General features: G+C 45.2%; 1 protein-coding gene across 1 annotated transcript in view; it reads right to left on the bottom strand.

Moving 5' to 3' along the window:
• Positions 1 to 15,554, bottom strand: part of MAPK10 (mitogen-activated protein kinase 10) — a 261,308-nt gene extending 245,754 nt beyond the window's left edge. Inside the window, exon 1 of the mRNA XM_075929539.1 lies at positions 15,416 to 15,554. The gene's annotated coding sequence lies outside the window, so the exon portion shown is untranslated. The remainder of the gene's footprint in view (positions 1 to 15,415) is intronic.
• Positions 15,555 to 24,122: the final 8,568 nt, after the last annotated feature.

Raw genomic sequence — 24,122 nt, forward strand, 5'->3', positions numbered from 1 at the left:
GGACTTCAGAAGAGTGGACTTTGACTTCCTCACAGAACTGATGGGCAGGATTCTCTGGGATGCTTACATGAAGGGGAAAGGGGTCCAGAAGAGCTGGCAGTATTTTAAAGAAGTCTTATTAAAGGCACAGGAAGAAACCATCCCAATGCACGTGAAGAAAAGCAAATATGATAGGTGACCAGATTGGCTTACTGGAGAAATCCTAGGTGAGCTTAAACACAAAAAGGAAGCTTACAAGAAGTGGAAACTTGGACAGATGACTAGAGAGGAATATAAATATATTGCTCGAGAATGCAGGGGAGTTATCAGGAAGGCAAAAGCACAATTGAAAATGCAGCTAACAAGGGGTGTGAAAGGTAACAAGAAAGGCTTCTACAGGCATGTTAGCAAGAAGGTGATCAGAGAGGGTGTGAGGACCTTACTGGATGAGGGAGGTAACCAAGTGACAAATGATGTGGGGAAAGCTGAAGTACTCAATTCTTTCTTTGCATTTGTCTTCACAGACAAGGTCAGCTCCCAGACTGATGCAACGCAGTATGGGAAGGAGGTGGACAGCCCTTGGTGGGGAAAGAACAGATTAGCAACTATTTAGAAAAGCTAAACATACACAAATCCATGGGCCTGGATTTAATGCATCCGAGGGTACTGAGGGAGTTGAAAAATGTCATTGAGGAGCCTTTGGCCATTATCTTTGAAAACTCATAAAAATCGGGAGAGATCCTGGATGACTGGAAAAAGGAAAATGTAGTGCCCATCTTTAAAAAAGGGAAGAAGGATGATCCAGAGAACTACAGACTAGTCAGCCTTACCTCAGTCCCCAGAAAAATTATGGAGGCTCTGGCTGCCCAGCTTTCATAGAATACTAGCACTGGAAGGGACCTCGAGAGGTCATCAAGTCCAGTCCCCTGCCCTCATGGCAGGACCAAATACTGTCTAGACCATCCCTGATAGACATTTATCTAACCTACTCTTAAATATCTCCACAGATGGAGATTCCACAACCACCCAAGGCAATTTATTCCAGTGTTTAACCACCCTGACAGTTAGGAACTTTTTCCTAATGTCCAACCTAATGCTGCAGTTTAAGCCCATTGCTTTGTGTTCTATCTTCAGAGACCAGGAAGAACAAATTTTCTCCCTCCTCCTTATGACACCCTTTTAGATGCCTGAAAACTACTATCATTTCCCCTCTCAATCCTCTCTTTTCCAAACTAAACAAGTCCAATTCTTGCAGTCTTCCTTCATAGGTCATTTTCTCTAGACCTTTAATCATTCTTGTTGCTCTTCTCTGCACCTTCTCCAATTTCTCCACATCTTTCTTAAAATGTGGCGCCCAGAACTGGACGCAATACTCCAACTGAAGCCTAATCAGCATAGAGCAGAACAGAAGAATGACTTCTCGTGTCTCGCTTACAACATACCTGTTAATGCATCCTAGAATCATGTTTGCTTTTTTTGCAACAGCATCACACTGTTGACTCATATTTAGCTTGGAATCCACTATAACCCCTAAATCCCTTTCTGCCGTACTCCTTCCTAGACAGTCGCTTCCCATTCTGTATGTGTGAAACTGATTGTTCCTTCCTAAGTGGAGCACTTTGCATTTGTCTTTATTAAACTTCATCCTGTTTACCTCAGACCATTACTCCAATTTGCCAAGATCATTTTGAATTATGATCCTATCCTCCAAAGCAGTTGGAACCCCTTCAAGCTTGGTATCATCCACAAACGTAATAAGCATACTCTGTATGCTAATATCTAAATCGTTGATGAAGATATTGACAGAACCGGTCCCAAAACAGACCCCTGCGGAACTCTATTTGTTACTCCTTTCCAACAGGATTGTGAACCATTAATAACTACTCTCTGGGAACAGTTATCCAGCCAGTTATGCACCCACCTTGTAGTAGCCCCATCTAAGTTGTATTTGCCTAATTTATTGATAAGAATATCAAAGCTATCAGACTGGTTTGACATGATTTTTTCTTTACAAATCCATGCTGGATGTTCCCTATCACCTTATTATCTTCCAAGTGTTTGCAGACGATTTCCTTAATTACTTGCTCCATTATCTTTCCTGGCACAGAAGTTAAACTGACTGGTCTGTAGTTTCCTGGGTTGTTTTTATTTCCCTTTTTATAGATGGGCACTATATTTGCCCTTTTCCAATCTTCTGGAATCTCTCCTGTCTTCCATGATTTTCCAAAAGATGATAGCTAAAGGCTCAGATACTTCTTCCATCAGCTCCTTGAGTATTCTAGGATGCATTTCATCAGGCCCTGGTGACTTGCAGACATCTAACTTTTCTAAGTGATTTTTAACTTGTTCTTTTTGTATTTTATCTTCTAAACCTACCCCCTTCCCACTAGCATTCACTATGTCAGGCATTCCTACATCAGACTTCTCGGTGAAGACTGCAACAAAGAAGTCATTAAGCATCTCTGCCATTTCCAAGTTTCCTGTTACTGTTTCCCCCTCCTCACTGATCAATGGGCCTGCCCTGTCCTTGGTCTTCCTCTTGCTTCTAATATATTTATAGAATGTCTTCTTCTTTCCCTTTGTGCCTGTAGCTAGTTTGAGCTCATTTTGTGCCTTTGCCTTTCAATCTTGCCCCTGCATTCCTGTATTGTTTGCCTATATTCATCCTTTGTAATTTGTAGTTTCCATTTTATATATGACTCCTTTTTTATTTTTAGATCATGCAAGATCTCCTGGTTGATCCAAGCAGGTTTTTTGCCATATTTTCTCTTTCCTAAGCAGCAGAATAGTTTGCTTTTGAGCCCTTAATGTCCCTTTGAAAAACTGCTAACTCTCTTCAGTTGTTTTTCCCCCCAGTCTTGCTTCCCATGGGACCTTACCTACCAGCTCTTCGAGCTTACCAAAATCTGCCTTCCTGAAATCCATTGTCTCTAATTTGCCATTCTTCCTTTCTACCATACCTTGGAATCATGAACTCTATGATTTCATAATCACTTTCATCCAAGCTGCCTTCCACTTTCAAATTCTCAACCAGTTCCTCCCTATTTGTTAAAATCAAATCTAGAACAGCTTTCCCCCAGCAGCTTTCTCAACCTTCTGAAATAAAAAGTTGTCTTCAGTGCAGTCCAAGAACATATTGGTTAGTCTGTGCCCTGCTGTATTAATTTCCCAACATATATCTGGACAGTTGAAGTCCCCCATCACCACCAAATCCTGCACTTTGTTAGTTGTTTAAAAAAAGCCTCATCCACCTGGGTAGGTGGCCTGTAGTAGACCCCTACCGTGACGACACCCTTGTTTTTTAGCCTAACCCAGAGACTCTCAACATGCATGTTTCTTATGTCCATCTCCACCTCAGTCCAAGTGTGTACATTTTTAATATATAAGGCAACACTTCCTCCCTTTTTTCCCCGCCTGTCCATCCTGAGTAATCTGTATCCTTCGATACCAATATTCCAATCGTGTGTATTACCCCACCAAGTCTCTGTGATGCCAACGATGTCATAGTTGTATTTATTTATTTATTAGCACTTCCAGTTCTTCCTGCTTATTACTCATACTTCTTGCATTTGTATATAGGCATCTAAGATACTGATTTGATCTTGCCTCCCAATTCTGCCTTGTCCCTCCTTCTCCCTACTATTATAGCCCACACTCCCTCCTGTTTCTGACCCATCGCCCAGGTCTCCATGTTCTTCACTTACCCATGGGCTTTGGTCACCTGTCCCAGTTGAACCTAGTTTAAAGCCCTCCTCATTTGGTTAGCCAGTCTGTATCCAAATATGGTCTTCCCCTTCCTGAAAAGGTGAATGCCATCTCTGCCTAGCAGTCCTTTCTGAAATAGCATCCCGTGGTCAAGGAAGCCAAAGCCCTCCTAGCGACACTATCTTTGCAGCTAGGCGTTCACCTCCAGGATACACCTGTCTCTGCCTGGGCCCGTACCTTTGACAGGAAGGATCGAAGAGAATACCACCTGCACTCTAAAATCCTTCACCCATACTTCCAGAGCCCTGTAGTCACTCTTGATCCGCTCAGTGTCACACCTTGCAGTATCATTAGTGCCCACATGGATGAGTAGCATGGGGTAGTAGTCAGAGGGCCAGATAATCCTCGACAATGCATCTCGGATACGGGCCCCCAGCAGACCGTAGATGAAATGTCAGGGCGACAGATAGGCGCCTCCGTCCCCCTCAGAAGAGAGTCTCCGACCACCACTACCCTACGTTTCCTATTCACAGTGGTGGCAGCAGACCTCCCAGCCTTGGGGGTACAAGGCTTTTCCTCCTCTGTTGTAGGGGGTGATTCCTTATCTCCTGTATCAAGAAGAGCATAACGGTTTCCTAGGACCACGATGGGAGGGTTTGGAGTAGGGGTGGAGCACTGCCTGCTGCCAGAAGTAACCAGCTGCCAGTGTCCAACATGAACTGTCTCCTCCTCCACCAGTGGTGTGTCCACAGTCCTGTGTACTGGGACAGCTACCTCAGCTGTCTCCACATTTGTTGAATCCAGTTTTGTTGGATACCTGGGCATGCGATGGCCCGACACAGCCATGCTGCAGGTTCTGCAGCAGTTTGAACAGACCGTCTTGATGATCCTGCCCCAGCTCAACTCCGAGTTCATCTGTAAGACCCTCTGCCTGGGTGTGGGACCAATGCCCTTGCACCTGCACCTCACAGTCGAGAGACACTTTTGGAGGCTGAATACCAGTTCCAACTGATGGGACCAGCTGGTAATGAAGCAGTGGGATGACCAGCAGTGGCTCAACAACTTCTGCATGTGGAAGGCCACCTTCTTGGAGCTGTGTGCCTGGATCACCCCTGCCCTCTGGAGATGTGACATCCACTTGCAGCTCGCCATCCCCCTGGAGAAGCCGGTCACTATTGCCATCTGGAAGCTCCCCAACCCAGATAGCTATTGGATGGTGGGCCACCAGTTTGGCGTGGGGAAGTCCACCGTTGGGGCCCTCCTCATGAACATAAGGCACTCTCAGGTTGCAGTCCCTGTGGGTGGGGAGGGAGTCCTGGAAAAGGGGATAGGATATGGGGCATGTGGGGGGTGGAGTGAGGGTGGACGAAAGCCCCATTCCCAGGGGGTTGTGCCGTCTCTCCCTCACACAGCCCTGCTGCTGGGGGGGGTGGCCACATAGGAGGTGGCTGCTGGGGTGTTTGGGAGGGAGGAGATGGGAGAGGGGCAGGCACCTCCCAAGGGCTCAGGCACTCCCTCTCTCATTCTCTGTTTTGTGTGTTTATTTCCTCCAGCAGGTTGTAAGGACCATCAACTCCATCCTGCTGCAGAGGGTCATCCTTCTGGGAGACCAGGACCCAGTCGTGGCCAGATTTGCTGCGGGGCAGTGATTGATAGGACCCACATCCCGATCTGTGCACCTCAACATAGAGCAGCCCAGTTCATCAACCACAAGTGCTACTTTTCTATGGTGCTGCAGGCCCTGGTCAACCACCATGGACAGTTCACGGACATTTTTGTTGGGTGATCAGGCAGGGCACACGCTGCCCACATATTCAGTAACTCTACCCTCTGCCACAAGCTGGAGGCTGGCACATTCTTCCCCCAGCGGGACTTTCGTGTGGGAAGCCCTAAACTGGCCACCTGGACCCCACCAGTGAACAATTGAATGTGCATCTTAACCGGGCCCGCACAAAGGTCGAATACACCTTCAGGCACCTCAAAGACAGGTTCAGGTGCCTCCTGACCTGCCTCAACGTGGGGCAGGGCAACATCCCCGAGGTGGTCACGGCATGTTGTGTTCTCCATAACATAGTGGAGAGCAAAGGGGAGGCCTTCCTCCAAGGGTGGGGGGCAGCGGACTTCGGGAAAGGAGGGAAGGGCCGTCGAACAGCCACGGACAGCTGCCATCTGTCAGGACCATCGGAAGGGGCTACGCATTTGGGAGGCCTGAGGGAGACTTTCTCTGAAGGACCCCAGTAATTCTCCCCAAGGACTCCCCAATGTGTCTGTTCCTTGCCTCCTGTACCTTTTCCCACCACAACCCCTCCCCGCCCCCTTCCCTGTACAATCAATGAAAACAACAGTTGTGAGTTGGACAATGAAAATTTTGTATATTTTAACAAAAAGTAACTGGGGAGGAGTGAGGCTGAGAACCTAGATTGGGGAGTGAGGAGGGGAGATTAGGGTTGTGAGGGGCATGTGATGCAGCTGCAAGTGCCGCTTCGGGTCCGGGGACCTCATTGAACTTGGGGTGGGGTGGGGCCTGGGACAACAGAGAGGTGGGCAGGAGGGGGGGCTGGAGTGGGGTCAGGTCTGGCCAGGGGGAGGGGTTAAAGGCACTACAGGGTTTGAATTAGTGGGTCTAGTTAAGAGACCCAATTTGAACTGAGAGGGGTGCTTTGATCAATGCCAATAGTCCTGCTGTCATGAGGAGAAAGTGAAGTTGAAGGGAGGGTGTTCTCCCTTTGACTTCCTGCAGTATAGACAGTGCCAAAAGCCAAGTTAAGGTACTTCGACTTCAGCTACGTAATTAACATAGCTGAAGTTGCGTATCTTAATTTGATGTTGTCCTGGTGTGTGGATGTACCCTTAGACTAACAAAAATATATATAGTATCATGAGCTTTCTTGGGCAAAACCCACTTCATTAGATGAGCTGGAAAGGAATAACAGAAATCCAGAATTTATAACAGAAAAAGGAAAAACTGGTATCTGTCAATTGTAGTGCCGATGCTATTGAGGATAATTAAGTGGGCTGGAAGTGTCCCATACTTAGCTTTTGACATAAAAATGAGACGTTAAATGCAGGGAAGTCTGGCTTTATAATGAGACATCCAGTTAATTACTTTGTTCAAGCCCAAGGAAATAGTGTCAATTTCGCACTCTTTGTGTAATTGGCTGGTTTATGTGTGTTACCATTATAATTAAAGAGGCTAACAAAGGGGGTGTAGAAGCCATCATGAAAAGGACAGATTACAAACAGGAGGCTGACACACAACTCACCTCTCACTCCTTCTGCACCCAAACTAATCCCCCAATACCCTACTTCAGCCTATAGCCTGCACCCAAACTCCCAGAGCTCATTCCCCTCCCACACCCAAAGTCTTTCAGAGAGACTTAGACAGGTGGGTTGGGGGACAGAGAGGGTGCGTCTAGACTGGCAAAAACTTGCCAGCTGTCTACACTGGCCGCTTGAATTTGCGCAAGAGCACTGACTTTGTAATGTACAAAATCAGTGCTTCTTGCGCAAATACTTTCACGCTCCCGCTCGGGAAAAAGCCCTCTTGCGCAAGAATACTTGCACAAGAGAGCCAGTGTAGACAGGGAAGAACTGTTTCGCGCAAAAAAGCCCAGATGGCTAAAATGGTGATCGGGGCTTTCTTGTGCAAAATCATGTCTAGACTGGCCACGGATGCTTTTGCACGAAAGCACTTTTTGCGCAAAAACAACTGTGCCAATCTAGACGCTCTTTTGCGGAAATACTTTTAATGGAAAAACTTTTCCGTTAAAAGTATTTCCGCAAAATCATGCCAGTCTAGATGCAGCCAGAGAGTTTGAATGGGGGTCAGATACAGGCTATGGGCATTCTGAGCACCACTAAACTTTCCGCAAACCTGCTGCCCCTGCATGTGGCTGCTTGAGATTTCCAGAGAACAGTCTACTAGAATTTTTTTAAATTAAAAAAAATGCATTTTCTCTAGACTCATTGTCAGAAATAGCTGAACCATTTTGGCTGAAATTTAAAAACAATCATAATGATAAAATCAGCCCAAAACAGACAACTGGCATGGAAAATTGTAGCCTAAATGTCTTAAATAATTATTAGAGGAGCATCCACATTATATTAGTTTGTAACTTTTAAAACTATATAAAATACAATATGTACAATATTTATAAAATTGTAACAGTCTTATAATGGACAATCAAGCAATCTTCATAATAGGCTGTGGTACCACCCTGCCTAAAATGATTTGGAAAAAAGAGCTAAAGAGATGTTATCTGCAAAATCTGTGCAACATTATTTAGGTCAATGAAGAATGAAGAAACATATGTTCTGGTCTGGTTACCTCATCAAATGAGACGTACCAGAGATTCCTGAGAAAAACACAAACCCCTAAACTCAAAATAACACATGCAATTTGCACCATGCAAATTTCTATTGAATTTTGAAATAGGCTATTTTGAAATATGGCACATCTACACAGCACCAAATTTTGAAATAATGTGCTCTTTCAAGACATCCCTTATCCCTTGTGGAACGAGATTTACCGGGATGCTGGCCCTCAGACTCCAGCCACACCGCAGCTGCCAGTGCCCGACATCTAGCCATCATGGCAGACCCCCAAGCCCGCCAAGAACCCCCTGCCCATCACAGGGAGCACTTTGATGGCTCCCAGGAACCTGCCAGGCAGCGCAAGAGGTGTGCACCATCTTGGTCTGGGCCAGGCATCCTAGCCCTCAAAGGCTATGTCTAGACTAGACTGCATTCCTCTCTCGAAAGAGGAATGCAAATGAAGCAGATCAAAAATTCAAATGAAGTGCAGATTTGCAAATCTTGAACTTCATTTGCATAATCGCATGAGAGCACTTTTTCAAAAAAGGATTTTTTGAACACCCCCCTCCTCCCGCAATCTAGACGGGGTTCTTTTGAAGAAAAAAAAAAAAAGCCCTTTTTCAAAACAACCCAGATTCCTTATTTTTTCAGGAGTATGGGTCCTTTAAAAAAAAAAAAAGTGGGGTTTTTTCCTAAAGAAACCCATCTAGACTGCGTGTTCTTTTTCAAAAAACCCTTTTTTGAAAAAGTGCTTAAACGCGATTACGCAAATGAAGCGTGAGATTTGCAAATCCGTGCTTCATTTGAATTTTCGATCTGCTTCATTTGCATTCCTCTTTTGAGAGACAAATGCAGTCTAGACAAGCCCATTGAGGTGTGGGCTGAGGAGGAAAACATCCAGGATCTCCGCTTCAGACGGCGTAACACCAACATCTATCGCTGCAGCTCCTGCTCAGGGGCAGGATCATAATCCTGCCCCTATTATCAAGACCTGCACCATATCCGGAGGGGATGGTACAGCCCTTCCCCACCCCTAGTGGTTGACTCAGGGCTGGAGACGCCCTCATTCTAGGCAATGATGGCAAAGCTTCCAAGAAAAATTAGGGCAAAGTGGGTATCAGACAAGGACTTCAGGATTTTACCCTATTTTAGCTTTCATTCTACTGCCTCATTTTTATTTTGCCACTTCTATGGTATGTCTAGACATTGCAAATGAAGCTGGGATTTAAATATCCCGGGCCTAATTTGGATAAAAATAGACTTTTTCCTGCAAGGAGCTTTATAGGATCTGTCGAAAAAGGCTTTCTTTCTCCATAGATCCCCCTTTAGACTGCTGCTTTTTGCCGACAAAGTGCTGAGTCAGTAAAAATTGTGGCCATTTTTATGCAAATTAGGTGCAGGATATTTAAATCCCTGCCTCATTTGCAATGTCAACCTGACTAATCTGCATCCCTCTGCCGACAGAGGGATGCAGTCTAGACATACTCCTGGTGTATTACTCTGTTAATTAAATTTTGTATCTACTTTCTGTAGCATTAGATTTGTTATTCCTTTCCCCTGGGGTGAAAGGAGAAAACAAATTTTCCTCAGAACACTATGGGCTCGTCTACACTGGCCCCTTTTCCGGAAGGGGCATGTTAATTTCACCTATCGTAGTAGGGAAATCCGCGGGGGATTTAAATATCCCCCGCGGCATTTAAATAAAAATGTCCGCCGCTTTTTTCCGGCTTTTAAAAAAGCCGGAAAAGAGCGTCTACACTGGCCCCGATCCTCCGGAAAAAGCGCCCTTTTCCGGAGGCTCTTATTCCTACTTCAAAGGAGACTTCAAAGTAGGAATAAGAGCCTCCGGAAAAGGGCGCTTTTTCCGGAGGATCGGGGCCAGTGTAGACGCTCTTTTCCGGCTTTTTTAAAAGCCGGAAAAAAGCGGCGGACATTTTTATTTAAATGCCGCGGGGGATATTTAAATCCCCCGCGGATTTCCCTACTACGATAGGTGAAATTAACATGCCCCTTCCGGAAAAGGGGCCAGTGTAGACGTAGCCTATATGTACAGCAAGAATAAACTATATATGAGAGAGAACTGAATACAAATCCATTGCTTCCCCCTCCATTGAAGATTGGTAATGCAGATTCTAATGCTAGTTTGACATGTGTATTATGTGATACAATTCCTTAATTAAAATTAACTTTTGAATATTGTTAGTTATCATTAAAAAGATGTCCACTCTTCAAAGGCCCTTTGTTTAAAAAAGGAGGAGAAAGAAGCCCTGATAATTTTTGGGCTTCTATTGAAGACATAAGATGTGTGCACTAATATTTAACAGATCTTCATGTTCTAATCGAGACACACACATTCCTAGGTATCAGAATAAAACTTGTATTGTTTTAAACAGAAATGTATCAATTGTACATAACAAAAAAGCCACTGTAATAACTTCCTTATCCCCACTCATTCCTAGATAATTGATCCAGTATCTGGCTTCTCTTCTGTCACGAAAGTCTCCAGTTAAATGCCTGACTATGTCTCAAAGCCGACATTCGATCCTCCTTGACTCCTAGATCATTGTGTGGCTTTTGCTATGGTCAACTGCACCTTCCTGCTTGACATCCTGCGCATCACTGGCTTCCATTTCTCCTACATCTGAAGCTTTTCTTTCACCATCTTCTGAGAGTCTCTTCCTCGCCCTGCCTCTATTGGAATCCACCTCGCTTGGCTCTCTTCGCATGTTATCCTTGGGTGACTTCATCAATTCAGATGAATTTAACAATCACTCTGAGAATTATTTCTCCATTTTGAAATCTGTCTTGCCATCATATCAAGCTCAATTAATAATCTCATGAACTTTCATGCCAAATCCTTTCTGCTACCGTTGTCTCATTAACTATTCATAGAATAAGAACAAAAGAACGGCCATACTGGGTCAGGCCAAAGGTCCATCTAGCCCAGTATCCTGTCTGCCGGCAGTGGCCAATACCAGATGCCCCAGGAGGAGGGAACACAACAAGTAATCCTCATGTGATCCATTTCCAGATAAACAAAGGCTAGGGACACTTTTCCTATCTATCCTGGTTAATAGCCATTGACAGATCCAACCTCCATGAATCTATCTCTTTTTTGAACCCTGTTAAAGTCCTAGTCTTTACCACATTTTCTGGCAAGGAGTTCCAGAGGTTGACTATGCACTGAGTGAAGAAAAACTTCCTTTGTTTGTTTTAAACCTGCTGCCTATTAATTAATTTGGTAACCCCTAGGTTTTATATTGTGGGAATACATAAACAACTTTTCCTTATTCACTTTTTCCATGCCAGTCATGATTTTTAGATCTCTATTATATCTCCCCTCCCCCTTAGTCTCCTCTTTTCTAAGCTGAAAAATCCCAGTCTTTTAAATCTCTCTTCATATGACACCCGTTCCAAACCCCTATTCATTTTTGTTGCCATTTTCTGAACCTTTTCCAATGTCAATATACCACCTTCTTCCTTCATGTAGGCTCATAACAAGCAACTATCTCCAAGTTCTCCTTTCCCTTTTCAATCACCCCACATTCAGGATATGAAAAAAATTCTTCCTTCACAATGCTATTCTTCCCCTTTTCTTCTGTCCCAATGGCACTCGTCTCTAACTAAATATCTTGCAAATGTCTCCACTCAGACCCTTTTGATACTAAAATCACCCCATCCTATCTGTTCAAAATGCTTCTGCCATTTGCCACACTTCAGCTGTCATGCCATCCACTTCCCCATCTCCCAGTTCTGTCATTTATTCGAGTTGGCACAAAGCATGGAGTACAAGCTACTTGCCCTTGCTTTTGAGATCCCAAATCATGCAGCCTCTTTCTCCATTTTGTCTTTTGCCTACTTTACTTCCCTAAACCTTCTTTGTTCCATTAGTTCAGGCATTAGTTCCACCAAGTTTCAAGTCTTGACACTTGACACTCTGGACTCATTTTTGCAATATCCCCCATAAAAAGCAAGCATATGTACAAATGATAAGAGCTCACCTGAATCACCAAGGCTTATATATCAATCATCCCATCTCCCATCTTCAGATTGTTTATTGGTGACCAGTGTTGTTTTGCGTATCAGAACTCTGTCGACACTTTTCAATCCAGATTTGTTTTCCATAATACGAGTGAACATTGTTAATGACTTATTTAACTCTGATCACAGATTTATGTAAGTTCAGGACTGGAAAAGACCTCGGTAGCGCAACTAGTACAGTCCCTGGCACAAGGAAGGATGAAGTACTAGCTAGATAGGGAATGTCTAATCTCATTCTACAACCTGATAAGGTAATTTGTTCTAGTCCTTAACTACCCTAACAGCTAGGAAGTTTTTCCTAATGTCCAATCTAAACATAGAATAGAATAGAAGAACTGAGAAGGACCTTAGGAGGTCAAGTCCAGTTCCCTGCATTCACAGCAGGACCAAGCACCATCTAGACCAGTGGTTCTTAACCTGGGGTGCACGCACCCCTGGGGGTGCGAGATGCCCTTTCTGGGGGTGCAAGACATGCCAGATTTTTATGATATCTCTTAGGTTTAAAGAACTGACCTACTTCAATGATTTTTAATAAGGGGTGCAAGAACATATTTTGAGAACCAAAGGGGTGTAGGCTGCAGTAAGGTTAAGACCACTGATATAGACCATACCTGACAGGTGTTTGTCTAACCTGCTCTTAAAAAAGATCCAATGGCAGAGATTCCACAACTCCCAAGGGAAATTCATTCCCGTGCTTATCCACCCTGACAAAAAGATTTTCCTAATGTCCAACCTAAACCTCCCTTGCTGCAATTTGAGACCATTGCTCCTTGTCCTGTCATCAGAGGCTAAGGAGAATAATTTTCTCCCTCTCCTTTCACCAACCTTTCAGGTAATTGGAAGCTGTTATGTCCCCTCTCAGTCTCCTCTTTTCCAGATTAAACAAAACCAATTATTTCAATCTTCCTTCAATGTCATGTTCTCTAGACCTTTAATCATATTTGAAGCTCTTCTCTGGACTTCCTTCAATTTGCCCACATCTGTCCTAAAATGTAGTGTCCAGAACTAGAAAACTATTTCATTTGAAGCCTAATCAGTGAAGAGTACAGTGGAAGAATTACTTCTCATATCTTGTTTACAACATTCTTGTTAATACAATCAAGAATGATGTTTGCTTTTTTTGCAACAGTGTCACACTGTTTACTCATATTTAGCTTACAGTCTTTATGACCCCTAGATCCTTTTCTGCAGTACTCCTTCCTAGACAGTAATTTCCCATTTTGCATGTGTGAAACTGATTGTTCTCCCTAAGAGGAGTACTTTTCATTTGTCCTCATTGAATGTCATCCTACTTAGCTCAGACCATTTCTCAAGATCATTCTAAATTATAATCTTATCCTCCAAAACACTTGCAACTCCTCCCAGTTTGGTATCATCTGCAAACTTTATGGCTGCATCTAGATTGGCATGATTTTCTGGAAATGCTTTTAACGGAAAAGTTTTCTGTTAAAAGCATTTTTGGAACAGAGTATCTAGATTGGCACGGACGCCCTTCCACAAAAGCACTTTTTGCGGAAAAGCGTCTGTGCCAATCTAGACGCGCGTTTCCACAAAATAGCCCCGATGGCCATTTTCGCGATCGGGGCTTTTTTGTGGAAAACAAATCTGAGCTGTCTACACTGGCCCTTTTGCACAAAAGGGACTTTTTCCTGAACGGGAGCAGAATAGTATTTCCACAAGAAGCACTGATTTCTTACAGTAGGAAGAATTTTTTTTCTTTTTGCTTTTGCGGAAATTCAAGCGGCCAGTGTAGACAGCTGGCAAGTCTTTCCGGAAAAGCGGCTGATTTTCCAGAAAAACTGGCCAGTCTAGACACAGCCTATAAGAATATTAGTTATGCCATTATCTAAATCAGCATTTCTCAAACTATGGACTCGCTGCGGCCCAATATGGGCCGCGGGAAAAAAATAGTGGGCCTCAGCGTGGCTCCCAGGGTGTTCCAGGCTCCCAGACTGCCCATTCAGCGCTGGGTTCCCTAAACCCTCAGCCGGGCTGGGCGGATGCAGCCATATGTTTCAGGCTCCCGGCAGAGGCATAGTGAGGGTTACCAGGTGAGCTCTTATTGCTGGCTGTAGAGGGAGGAGGAGTTGGATATGGGCCGCAGGGAAGCAGGGTCGGGGCAGTGGAGCTGCCCGGGGGATATAGGGAGGGGAACCAGCTGGCAGAAGCAGGGCTGGCCGGGGGGGGGGGGAGGGTGGGAGCCGTGGGGCTTGCTAAGGGAAATTGTGGGGGGCGGGGGGGAGAGAACCGGCTGGCAGGGGCAGTGAGGCTGGCTGCGGGAGATTGCAGGGAGGCCGGAGGAACCAGCTGGCGGAAGCAGGGCTTCCAGGGGTAGCAAGGCTTGCCAGGAGAGATCGGGAGAGAATCGGCTTGCAGGGACAGGGCGGGGAAAGGACAGAAGGGGGGGAGGGGAGAATCAGCCAGCGGGGAGCGGGACAGTTCAGGGCACACGCAGATCCTGAATACAAATGTAAAAGCAGTGCCTTGTAAATATCCCCACTGCTGACAGTGAGGTTTAAAGGCACTACACTGTGTCAGAATGGAGAGAACCTGGTGAATTCACCATCCCGAATGAGAATATGGATAAAAGATGTGAGAAAACTACTCACTCCAAAAAGTGGCTTCATATCATCCTCAGCACCCCCAGCTTCACTGCACTTCCAATAATCCAATTAAGTAAAAAAAAATTTTAAATAGGGTTTCTATTTCCTGTATTCAGGCTTTATTGTCCACCCTTTCCGCTCCCCCACTTTGGCTCTCATCTCCATTATGGACAATCAGAGATATTCTTTCACCTGCCTCTCTAAGCCCACCAATAGTGTGGGTCACTTCTCTCTGCAATTCTCAAGTTTTCTTCTCTGTTTTACTTGGACTCTCTCTGTAGGAGTATTTTTGCTATTATCCTTTGCTAGGTATACAGAGTCACCTTACCTCTCCATTAACAGGTACACCAATACCTCAGTTTCTCTCACTAATCTATAGTCTCTTTCTGCTAGTAGGTTGGCTTAGTCCTTCCCTTCCAGGATGTGCAGCCATTTAAACAGAAGACACAAATGTCTTTCCCTTCAGTACTGGATCTTTGCAAACAAACAATCATTTGCCCATGGCTTCAGGGCTGCTCATGTGTATATACCCTTCCTGGAGACACTGCTAACACATAGGGAAGCCTGTACCTTCCACTAACAGCATGGCTATGGCCCCTCAGCTTCAGCCTCAAACATCCATTTCATTCTTTCCTTAGGACTACTTGAATCATAGACCAGCTTTCCTGGCTCCTAAGTCTCCAGCCCAAACCCTTCCAGTCTTCATCAGCAGACAATAGTAAAAGAGAAATAAAATGAAGATTTTGCCAGAAATCTTATTTTAGTCCTCTTACCCCTTGTTCAGGACCTCAAAGTCTCAGCTCAGCTCACAGCTGATAAACAAAAAAACAGCTCCCTGAACAAGTACAAAGAGGTGCTTCCTTTTCCCACTTCAGCATGTGTCTTTATGAACCCAGCTGGAAGCTCTCTCCTTAATTGGCAAGCACAGCAGATTCTGTGAGGTAGGGTAGGTAATCTGCCTGGCTTTCTTTGCAGAGAATTTTCCCCTTTCTTGTCTGAGCATGGTCATCTCATCACATGGCTCTTAAAATTCTGTAATAGTGCTCAGTGGAATTCACTCTGCAGTGACAGGATATGAAGGACTGTAAAGTGAAATGCTTCCAACAGCTTATTTTTCCATTAAGATGAGAACTCTGCACATACAATTACAAAATGTGTGTTCCACATTATTTAACTCCTACTGGTTAGTCTCTTACTTTAAATTATAAATAGTGTGACATATGTATTCATTTCCATTGTAAGAGTGTTACATTATATGCTCTGAAGATTTATTGTTCCATTGGAATAAAGCAACTGCAGATTTTTGTATGCTGTTAACAGTTCAAAAGTAGCAAATTGATAGAAAATCTAAGTTCATTAGACCTGACCCCAGTTAATTGGCTAAATTAGTTCAGTGGCCTTCAGAACAGGCTCCTACTGCACACTATATGCTGGAAATACATATTTCCTTTAGAAGCAGCCCCAGATGCTATTTTCTCCTTAGAAACAGATTGATATTTTCTGCATATACAATATTTATAAAGTGAACAAGGCCAAAAAGGGAGACTGTCACTGAAAAAAACAGTGTTAAATTAGGTGAATGCAGCCACTAGTAATTTCTAGTTTAATTCAGCAAGCTGACTTTCCGTCCATGGCAGAAATCTGCCATTCTTCAGAACTGGAAAAAAGGAACATCTCTTCTTCAATTCTTTGACTGCATTGCATGATTTGACCAGACATGCTAAGGCTATGTCTACACTACGAGTTTTCTTGGCAAAAAAATATGCTAATGAGAGACTCATTTGCATGAGTCAGACTCTCATTTGCATATTTGCTGCCGGTCCATTTTTGCGCTGGGGTTTTTGCGCAAAAACAAGCAGTGTGGACATTTTCTTTTTGCGCAAAACCCCCTTTCCACAAGATCCTTATGCCCCAAAAAAGGAGGTGTACCGCTCTTGTGGAAAAAAGGGGTTTTGTGCAAAAAGAATATGTCCACACTGCTTGTTTTTGCGCAAAAACGGTTCCGCAGCAAATATGCAAATGCGATTGTGACTCATTTGTGGATACACTAATTCCATAGCTTGATTGCCTTTGCACATAATGCCTGGGATCTTGCACCCCCAGGGCGATTGATGTAGAACATAGCAGTCATATTGTAAGTGGGGATATGCACCAAAGAGTCCTGGATGTGTGGGAGGAAGTGTTTGCACACGTTCTGAACTGGTCGAAGCTCGAGCAGGTTTATGTGGAATACGGTCTCGTCTTTGGACTACTTCCCTTGTGCAATTTGTTGTTGGAAGTGTGCACCCCAACCCATCAGCGAGGCGTCTGTAGTAATCTGTTTGGATGGCTGCTCCTGATGGAAAAGTACCCCTTTACATAGGTTCTAAGCAGGGAGATAAGGATGAAACGGGGGGCAGAGAGCAGCCGGGACGGAAAGGCCTTGAGCAGACACACAGGCCTATCAAGCAAAGGTGTGCATCTAGGAAGCCTAGGGGAGGGTTTCTCCAGTTACACTCTTCCCAGGGCCTTCCAACTAGAGCCCTGTGTAATGTCGAAAGCTCCTACCTTATAGGAATATGCTCAGTGTGTCTGGGCATGCTCAGTGCTGTGCTCAGGAAGTAGCACAATCTCTCAAGTAGGAGCTTTCTACATTACACACAATTTAAAAAAAACTTGCTTGGTTGTTAAAAACAGAACTTTGTGGTGATTTATTTGAGGTAGAAGTAACTGGGGAGGAGGGGGACTGAGAACCTAGAAATGGGGAGGAGGGAGAAGGCTAAGAAGCTTGGAGGGAGGAGGAAAGGGGCTGAGAAACTTGAAGTGGGGAGGAGAGGTTCAGAGCTGGGGCTGAGAGAGATGTGTGGCTTGAGTGCTCCCTCAGCCTCATGTGCAGAGACCTTGGCGACCTTGGGGGTGGGAGATTCCAGGGAGGTCAGGGGGATAGGCAGGAGGGGGCTAGAGCGGGGTCAGGAATGGGAGGGGGAGCGGGGTCAGGAACCGGGACTAGAGCAGGAGCAGAGACCAGGACTAGAGCTAGAGCAAGAGCAGGAGCTGGCTCCAGGTGCATCAGGAGATCCTGGACGGTCGCACATATGTTGCATCCCTGCTGCAGCAGCTTATTCCACATCTGTGTCCGACACTGCCAGGAGCGGCCCAAGCCCGGCTGCAGCAGCTGGAGCCCCAGGTAGGCGGTGCAATTGGCGCCCCCTCTGCAACCCCGCCTGCACGACCGTTAATGGCCATCACATCATCACGGGGCGCCCAGGCCAGTGCTCTCTAGGGAACTGCGTAGTTCGCCTAGGCTCATGGGATGCCCTTGGCCACTGCACATCATCCTGGACCTTCTGGGCCAGCGTCTGCTGCATGTCTCTCAGAATGCAGATGTGCTCCCTCATCAGGTCCTCCTGGACCCTCCGCCACCTGCAGCTCTCCCAGAGTTGGGCAGCTGGCTCGGGTGGTGTAAATTGCCCCACTCTCATGGCTGATCTGCCTCGGGAGAATAAAGGGAGGCGGTCAGTCATCTCTGGGGACACTGTCCCTGAAGCTTTGCCCTCCTCTGTGAGCTGAGAGCAACAGTTCCCGGGTCAGAGGAAGGTAATGTCCCAAGAGAAAGGCCATGTATGGCCTGGACAGCGGGCCCTGTCTTACTCGTGCTCCCCAGGGGACAATGCTTCCACCCACCACATCCTACAGACAAGCAGGCAAGGGAAATGGCCAGCCATACTGGGATCCAATGGCCAGGAGGGGTGCCTCAAGGTGCCTGGGCTTCCATCAGTGCGGTCTTGGGATGTATTAGGCGAGGTATTTCCAGTAGGGATAAGGAAGTGTTACTGCCATTATTCAAGGCATTGGTGAGACCCCATTTGGAATACTGTGTGCAGTTCTGGTCTCCCATGTTTAAGAAGGATGAATTCAAACTGGAACAGGTACAAAGAAGGGCCACTAGGATGATCCGAGGAATGGAAAACCTGTCTTATGAAAGGAGACTCAAGGAGCTTGGCTTGTTTACCTTAACCAAAAGAAGGCTGAGGGAGGACATGATTGCATTCTTTAAATATATTAGAGGGATAAATACCAGGGAGGGAGAACAATTATTTAAGCTTAATACCAATGTGGACACAAGAACAAATGGATATAAGCTGGCTAGTAGGAAGTTTAGGCTTGAGATTAGACGAAGGTTTCTAACCATTAAAGGAGTGAAGTTCTGGAACGGCCTTCCAAGGGAAGTAGTGGGGGCAAAAGATCTATCTGGTTTCAAGATTAAACTAGATGTGTTTATGAAGGGGATGGTTTGATGAGATAACATGATCTTGGTAACTAATTGACCATTCATTATCAGTGGGAAATAGGTCAATGGTGGGAAGATAGGAGTTACTATAGAGAACTTTCTGGGTGTTTGGCTGGTGAGTCTTGCCCACATGCTCAGGGTTTAGCTGATCGCCATATTTGGGGTCGGGAAGGAATTTTCCTCCAGGGTAGATTGGCAGAGGCCCTGGAGGTTTTTCGCCTTCCTCTGTAGCATGGGGTACAGATCACAGCTGGAGGATTCTCTGCATCTTGGGGTCTTCAAAGTATTTGAAGGCTTCAATATCTGAGATATAGGTGAGAGGATTATTCTAGGAGGGGTGGGTGAGATTCTGTGGCCTGCACTGTGCAGGGGGTCAGACTAGATGACCATAATGGTCCCTTCTGACCTTAAAGTCTATGAGTCTATAAGTGCCACACACACCCTTGCACCTGGCAGCGCTGTGCCCAGGACCAGGTGGTGCCTCGAGTGTGTAGACATGCCCATGTCTGTATGTGGCTTTCTTAAAAGCCTCTTTCGAAAAAGAGCCTCTAGACTGCAATCAGTACTTTGAAAAAAGCAAGCCACTTTTTCAAAAGAGCGCACCCAAGCAGAGTGTGTCTAAAGACAAATTTTATCGACAAAACCCTGTAGTCTAGACACACCCATGGATTAGTCTGGAAGGGGAGGGGAAGAGAAGAGGGAGACAGTGGGGAGGGGGCAGGGCCAGGTCCAGGTCAAAGCAGGGGTGGAATATGGGCAGGGCCACAGTGTGGGAAGTTTGCCTCTCCTAGCAGCAGCTTCACCTATTGCCCATGCAAAGTAGGAGTAAGATGTAGCTAACTGGAATTCAAGTCTTATGTTTCTGTTTGTTCCCTGGTTGATGCAAGTTTTAATTTTTCCACTGAGAACTAGACTATGCTGATCTGTCATGGAACCATTAGGAAAAGCAGCCTTTGTTTTTAAACACCAGGGCTACGTCTAGACTGGCATGATTTTCCGCAAATGCTTTTAACGGAAAAGCAGAAAAAAGCTTTTGCAGAAAAGCGTCCGTGCCAATCTAGACGCGCTTTTGCGCAAAAAAGCCCCGATCGCCATTTTCGCAATTGGGGCTTTTTTGTGCAAAACAAATCTGAGCTGTCTACAATGGCCCTTTTGCGCAAAAGCTTTTGCGCAAAAGGACTTTTGCCCGAACGGGAGCAGAATAGTATTTCCGCAAGAAGCACTGATTGCTTACATGAGATCGTCAGTGTTCTTGCGGAAATTCAAGCGGCCAGTGTAGACAGCTAGCAAGTTTTTCTGCAAAAGCAGTTGCTTTTGCGGAAAAACTTGCCAATCTAGACAGAGCCCAGGCATTTGAGGGAGGAGGGGGGAGATAGTTCTCATAGATATCGAAGAGTGAAAAATTATGACCATATAGAGATTAATGAAGATTATTTTTTTTGCTGTGATGTGCTAGTGGCTTCCACTGATAGTAGTTGAAAATCCAATAATGAGTACTTACCTGCAATTTATGGCTACGTCTACACTGGCCCCTTTTACGAAAGGGGCATGCTAATTTTAAACTTCGTAATAGGGAAATCCGTGGGGGATTTAAATATCCCCCGCGGGATTTAAATAAAGATGTCCGCCGCTTTTTTCCGGCTTGGGGAAAAGCCGGAAAAAAGCGTCTAGACTGGCCCGATCCTCCGGAATAAAGCCCTTTTCCGGAGGATCTCTTTCAAGTAGGAATAAGAGATCCTCCGGAAAAGGGCTTTATTCCGGAGGATCGGGCCAGTCTAGACGCTTTTTTCCGGCTTTTCCCCAAGCCGGAAAAAAGCGGCGGACATCTTTATTTAAATCCCGCGGGGGATATTTAAATCCCCCACGGATTTCCCTATTACGAAGTTTAAAATTAGCATGCCCCTTTCGTAAAAGGGGCCAGTGTAGACGTAGCCTATATGTATAGTGTTAAAAATAAATGCCTACTGTGATCTGGTTAGGAAACAAGAGTAAAAGCAGGATTTCTATAAAAAATTAACTACAAAATGTTGAAAATTAATAGCACTCAACTTAACTAGGATTAGTTTTTAAATGGAAAATGCTGTGCCTAGAATAAAAGGAAGAGAGTTCCCTTGAACGACCCTGTCCTGCAGAACTGTTACATTCTATTGGCTTCTACTGTGCAGCTGATACCAGTGAAGAGGGATAGATGGCAATCTATGAAGTGAGCAGCAACACAAAAAAATCAATTTCAAGCACTGAGTTAAACTAAAAAGGTCTCACTGAAATGGCTCATTTCTTAGAGATGATCTTTAGACATCCTGAAAGAAGAGACATCAAGATAAGCAAAGAATTCCTGGAATGACATACCTTAGATTCATAGATAAGTTTGCACATAGGTTTAGCAATAATCAGAAGACAGTTACTGTGCATAAAGAGTCAGGAATGTGGAGTGAGAGTGAATCTACATAAGAAACTTGTTCAGACAAATGTGAAAGGAAAGAATAAAACAGATATAACTTTACAGCTTCAGATTAATTCCTGTTGACAGCAAAGAATAGTCAAAGCTGAATAGTGACACTTGGGCATACAGAATATAAATTCTTACCTCCCTGGCACCAGTTACCTTTTATCCCAGAGTGCTCCTGGCAGGCATGAAGAGAATGTTATTTTTTATAAACTTAAAGTAATGAACAGAATGTGTATTAAAGGGGGGAAGTTGTCCTTCCTGCTGGTATCCCTGTAAAAGGAGCTCATCATTCAGTTTTCAGGTGCAACTGTCACCTCAGTTTGTGCCTTGCATGAGTATATTAAGTGTTATGTCAATACCAGAGGTGGGCAAGAGGCGGCTAGTGGGCCGGATCTGGTCCGCCAAGCCACTGGATCTGGCCTGTGGCCACCTCACCAGCACCCTTACTACACAGCAGCTCATGCTACTTTAAACAGCTGACTGCCAATTGTTCTGGAGGCTGGGAAGAGACAGGGAAGCTTTGCACTGTGTCCCCACTGCCTAGCAAAATCCCTCAGCTCCTATTGGCCAGTTTCCAGCCAATAGGAATGGAGAAATTTTGCTGGAGGCCGGGGCAGTGGGCAAAGCCTCTTCCCTCCCCCCTCCCACTCCTGAAACAGAGCCACGTAGAGCAGCCTGCCTAGTAGACAGGCGTGGAGCCTGTTTCAGTTCCTGTGGGGCTGCTGGCAGGGAGCCACCTAGGTAAGCGCCTCCCACCTAGAACCTGCCTCTGGCACCCCACCGCCTCACTCCCCTCAACTTCCTGCCCCCGGTTACCATTCAAACATGCTGTATTCCCTCTCCTCACCTCTTCCACGTCACGACTCCCTCCCAGACTCTGCACTCCCTCCTACACTCTTCCCCAGGCCAAAATCTCTCCTGCACTCATACCCCTCCCTGACCCTGTACCCCATTCCCCTGTCCCAGATGACCACCCAAACCCTCTGCATCTCCTTTCCCCCCTTCTCTGTGTCAACTCCCTCACAAACCTGCACCCTCTCCTACACTGCTCCTGAGGCCAGAATCCTTTCCTACACCCATATCCCCTCCTGGACCCTGCACCCCAAGCTCCTGCCCCATATCATAACCCCCTCCTTCACTCTGTATGAATTCATTGGAGAGCATAGTGATTGTCTGGTTTCATCCACATGGTTGTTAAGGCATTTGATGCAGTGCATGAGTATACAACACAGGACTAACCATGCAAATCCTGATGCCCTATGCTAAGGGGTCAGAAACCTTTTCAAACCAAAGAGCCAAACTACATCAAAATTCAGAACAATGGTCAAAGAGCCATATAAGACTGCCCATTTGCATGACTGAAAATACACAACATAATATTATTGACAATTGACATAATGATTAATAATAGCATAAATGAAACATTGTACTCACAGACATTATTTAATGGGACTTCTGCTGCTTCACTTTTTCATAGAATCATAGAATCCTAGGGCTGTAAGAGACCTCAGGAGGTCATCCAGTCCAGCCTCCAGCCCAAAGCAGGACTAACCTCAACTAAATCATCCCAGCCAAGGCTTTCTCAAGCCAAGATTTAAAAACCCATCCAACCTGGACCTCCCCCACTGTAACTTGAGACTATTGATCCTCGTTCTGCCATCCATCACTACTGACAACAGCCTCTCTCCATCCTCTTTGGAACCTCCCTTCAGGAAGTTGAAGGCTGCTATCAAATCCCCCCTCACTCTTCTCTTCTGCAGACTAAATAAAACCAAATCCCTCAGCTTCTCCTCTTAGGTCATGTGCTCCAGCCCCCTAATCATTTTGGTTGCCTTCTGCTGGTTCCTCCCCAATGTGTCGACATCCTTTCTGTAGTGGGGGCCCCAGAACTGGACACAATACTCTAGATGTGGTCTCACCAGAGCCGAATAAAGGGGAATAATCACTTCTCTAAGTCTGCTGGCAATGCTCCTACTAATTCATCCCAAAATGCCATTAGCCTTCTTGGCTACAAGGGCACACTGTTGACTCTCATCCAGCTTCTCATCCACTGTAACCCCAGGTCCTTTTCTGCTGAACTGCTACTTAGCCAGTTGGTTTCCCAGCCTGTAACTATGCTTGGGATTCTTCTGTCCCAAGTGCAGGATTCTGCACTTGTCCTTGCTGAACCTCAGATTTCTTTTGGTCCAATCCTCTAATTTGTCTTGGTCACTCTGGATCCAATTCTTGCCCTTCAATATATCTACCTCTCCCCCAGCTTAGTATCATCGGCAAACTTGCTGAGGATGCAATCTATCCCCTCATCCAGGTCATTAATGAAGATGAACAAAACCAGCCCTAGAACTAATCTTTGGGGCACTCCACTTGAAACTGACCACCAATCAGACATCACTACTTATTGGGCCTGACAATCTAGCCAGCTTTCAATCTACCTTTCAGTCCATTTATCCAATTGTCATGTGGTTCGATTTATTTTAGATCCAAGGGAAACCAGGACACTCCAGGGATACTTGACCACTTTCTTATTTAGTGTGAGCTTTAAGCAGTTAACACAGTTATTTAAGTTTTACAAGCCTTAAAAACAATTACTATCCAATTTAAACCTTAAATAGTATAAATTCTAAAGCAATTAATACAGTGCAAAGCAATGCAAAAGCAATTAATAGAAGATCTACTATAATACAATAATAAAGCCTAGTTCACTTACACTTCACTCGTATGCTACCTACAGTACCAGGCAGGAGGTCTATGGGTGGAGCTA

Source organism: Pelodiscus sinensis, chromosome 5, assembly GCF_049634645.1.
Source record: "Pelodiscus sinensis isolate JC-2024 chromosome 5, ASM4963464v1, whole genome shotgun sequence".
Classification (NCBI taxonomy): Eukaryota; Metazoa; Chordata; order Testudines; family Trionychidae; genus Pelodiscus; species Pelodiscus sinensis.